The 4196-nt window shown below is 40.4% G+C and overlaps 1 pseudogene; it reads left to right on the forward strand.

Moving 5' to 3' along the window:
* Nucleotides 1–336: 336 nt before the first annotated feature.
* On the forward strand, nt 337–1060 carry LOC136135206 (pyridoxal kinase pseudogene; annotated as a pseudogene).
* Nucleotides 1061–4196: the final 3136 nt, after the last annotated feature.

Genomic DNA, 4196 nt, shown 5'->3' on the forward strand with positions numbered 1-4196 from the left:
CTGAGCAGGGCTGCAGCGGAGCAGAGACTGAGTGCAGCTGGAACCAAGTGGAGCACAGCCCCAGCATGCGGCGGAGATACTGACCCTGCCCGGCCCTGCCCCTGAGGCAGACCTGGCAAGGGGGAAGATTGTCAGGTGCTCTCCATTCAGAGCCATGTCATCTGTGGCTACATGGGCAATCAGGAGGTCACACTCCCACTACACGTTTTGGGGTTCAAGATTGATGTAGTGAACTCTGTCCAGTTTTTAAACCACACAGGCTACTCACACTGGAATGGCCAAGTGCTGAACTCAGATGAGCTCCACGAGCTGTATGACGGGCTGGAGCTGAACAACATGAACAAATATAACTATGTGCTCACAGGTTACATGAAAGACAAGTTCTTCCTGGCCATGGTGGTGGACACCAGGAAGGAGCTGAAGCAGCAGAACTCCAGGCTCTTGGTCATGTGCGTCCCCGTGATGGGAGACAAGTGGAACAGAGAAGTTTCCATCTACCTCCCTGAGGACCTTCTTCTGGTTTACAGAGAGAAGGTCATGCCAGTTGCAGACATCATAACCCCCAACAAATTTGAGGCTGAGTTGCTGAGCGGCAGAAAGATCCACAGCCAAGAAAAAGACTTAGCTGTGAGTGATGGACGTGCTGCATTTAATGGGCCTTGACACAGTGGTCATCACCAGCTTAGACCTGTTATCCCCAAGGGGCATTAACTACCTGATCATGCCAGGGAGCCAGATGACCCAGACCCCTGACGGCACTGTGATGATGCAGAGCATCCTCATGGAGATGTGCAAGGTGGACACAGTCTCCATAGGCACCGGGGACCTGTTCACTGCTGTGCTCTTGGCATGGATACACAAGCAACTCAACAGTCTCAAGGTGGCCTGTGAAAATACTGTGTCGGCCATGCACCATGTTCTGCAGCAGACCATCAAGTGTGCAAAAGCCAAGGCTGTGGAAGGACTGAAGCCCAGCCCAGCCCAGCTGTAGCTGAGGACTGTCCAGAGCAAGAAGGACATCCAGAACCCAGAGATCATCATCCAGACCATAGTGCTGTGAGAGCTGTGTGAACCTACCTCCTTAACACCCAGTGTTAGGTGTCTCCATTTCCATCCTTGTGAAAAATGTAACGTCTGCCTTAGAGCTGTGACCAAAATTTGACATTTTTTTCATTCATGAGGAAAAACAAAAAAAGAAGAGATTTGCCTAGTTATCCACTTGGGGGGTGGGAGGGAGGGGGTGTCTAATCAGACATAGTGAACAAGCACAGACGTATGCTAATGGGGAAACATTTTATAGGCTATACATTTTATCAATTATGTTGAATCGTCACATAAACATTGTTACACTTGCTTTTTTTTTTAATTTTATTTTGTTTATATTTTTATACAGCAGGTTCTTATTAGTCATCAGTTTTATACACATCAGTGTATACATTTCAATTCCAATCACCCAATTCATCACACCCCACCCCTGCTGCTTTCCCCCCTTGTGTCCATACGTTTGTTCTCTATGTCTGTGTCTCAATTTCTGCCCTGCAAACTGGTTCATCTGTACCATTTTTCTAAGTTCCACATATATGTGTTAATATACGATATTTGTTTTTCTCTTTCTGACTTACTTCACTCTGTATGACAGTCTCTAGATCCATCCACGTCTCAAAAAATGACCCAATTTCATTCCTTTTTATGGCTGAGTAATATTCCATTGTATATATGTACCACATCTTCTTTATCCATTTGTCTGTCGATGGGCATTTAGGTTGCTTCCATGACCTGGCTATGTTACACCTGCTGTAAACAGTAGGCTTAAAGCAAGTAGTGATACATGTCCTGAGTAGCTTCATAGCCAGGAAAAGAATAATAATACATACTATGACAATCATAATCATTTGTAAGCAAAACGGGAAAAAAATGTCTGATCTTGTAGCCATTTCACCCTTTTGGGAAATTGTGTGTGTGTGTGCCTCTACTTCTCCAGAGCTGTTGATATAAGTGCAGCAAGTAGTGCGAGCAATAACATAAATGCTTCCTTGTTTAACCAACAAAAATATGAGGCAATTCTGTTATCTAATATTATATGGGTTAGGAATTTAGGGATGTCTGTTATGCTGCAATGCTTTTTTTCAGTTTCCTCAACTATTTGACCAATGGTGAGTGATAGATTTCTAATCATATCTCTGTTTACACATACTCCTGCATTAGGAACCAAGATTGCCAAAAGATTTTGTCATGAGATATCTTGGTATCTTGCTAACATGGATCTCTTGACTCTGTAATGAAGAGAGAAAGGAGGTTCATCTACTTACTTATGTATAGACAATGGAGTAACATATTATCCTAGTAAAAATAAACCTTCTATTTGCCAGCTAGTAAGACTATGTGCCCATCTTTAGGAAAGTGGATCAATTCCAATACCACATGAAGACAAAACATGGGGGAGCACAAGTGATCCCTCCTAGAGTGCTCTCATTGATAGCTTCATCAGTTGGAAGTTTTGTTAATGCGGTATTAAACCATGGGTCATTTCTCTTGTAGGCTTTCCAAAACCTATGTGTATGGTATTTGATGTAAGGGAGTTGCTGGCATAATTTTCTTGCGTTTTTCTCTTTAAGACATTTGTTAATTAAGTAAGGAACAGAGTGAGGTGTCCTAGGGTAAGTTGTGTCAGGTCTCTAAGGATCATGGATAGTATCAAACAAAGTATAGACAAATTAATATGTTAAAGAATTTGAACCTGAAAGGTTAGGCCAGAGGGAGGTCAGTCAAAGTGGGTGGTAATGTTAGAAACATCTGAAAAGTCATGATATAGGTGTTAGGAGGGGCCAAATTGGTCTTGTACTGATGGAGGAATTTGATGACAATCCAACAGTCAGTTAGATTGCCTCCAGGAGCTATACTCTGTGACAACTTTACTAAAGAATTTTCTTTCCATTTTGAACATTGCATCAAAAGTATAGCTAGAAGTAAAACAATAACTTTCAATTTTGATAGGGAGATGAGTATTTGGTAAACAGTACAATTGAATTAATAGGATGAGTCTTACAGGCCCAGTCCAGATTCTTGGGTCAGCTGTCTACCATTGATGTCATCTTTTTGTCCTGGTGTGGATGTCATCTGAGGTCAGAAGTCTTTTCTATAGAACAGTCAGGTGCAGAGGCTTTCTTAAGTCAGAAATATTAATTCAAGAGTCAATTCCCATAAGTTTCACTGTACATGAGCTACTTAAGAATACCTGATAAGGATCCTTTCATCTAGGTTGGAGAGTCCTTTATATGATGTCTTTTCCAGTAAGCATGATCTCCTGGATACAGGTCATGTGTCATCTGATCTTCATCCAAAGATAAATTACTGTGATCAGCTTCAGAAGCAAGCTTAGAATATCCTTTCAATAATTCAATAAACTTTACAATAATGTAACATAGCAACAAAGAGGCATCTTGGATGTAGGTAGTAAATAGATAACCTCGGTATATACAAAACTTCAATAGCCACAAAGATATATTATGGAAAAATAATTTTTCTCTCTAAATTATCTTCATTTTTCACCAAATATAGTCAAATTAAGACTGATTTATTTTCAAAAATAAGTCTGATTTCAATAAACTTGGCCTGATTATTTACATAAGTGGAATTGATCGTATAGGATCTTTTAAATTTGGCTTTGCTGGAACTTTACAAGAGGAATCTCAAATTGAACTTTTAAAAGTCCTCTCAAGACGAGGAAAGCCATGCCAAGAACTTGCCATCAGATTCTGCCGGCAATACCTACAGGTTTAGGTGTATACCTCTCTTCTTGAAGTCTAAAATATCTTGAGGTTCCTGCACCTGCCAGGAAGTGGTCTTACTTATTCACCTGGAAATGCTGCTGGGAACCTAAGGATTTCCAGTCTCTGGAGGGATCAAGTAGAGAGGAAAGATAAATGCTTCAATCTGCTTATAAAGATATAATTGCTGTAAGTTATAATTAGCTTAAGAGGAAAGGTTCCCTTATGTCTGGAAGACAAAAATTAAAAGCCAGTAATATTTCAGACAAAAGTCATAAAAATTGTATTTACCAGTTCATTCAATCCCATGTAATTAATTTTCGTTCTGCTCAAGTCCAGTTTTTCCATTAGTTTTATTGACCTTGCCTGAAGATTGAAGGTGACAGTGACAGTGATAATTTCAAGAAATTTTCAAGTTTTTTTTTTTTA

The sequence above is a fragment of the Phocoena phocoena genome, chromosome 15, assembly GCF_963924675.1.
Source record: "Phocoena phocoena chromosome 15, mPhoPho1.1, whole genome shotgun sequence".
NCBI lineage: Eukaryota > Metazoa > Chordata > Mammalia > Artiodactyla > Phocoenidae > Phocoena > Phocoena phocoena.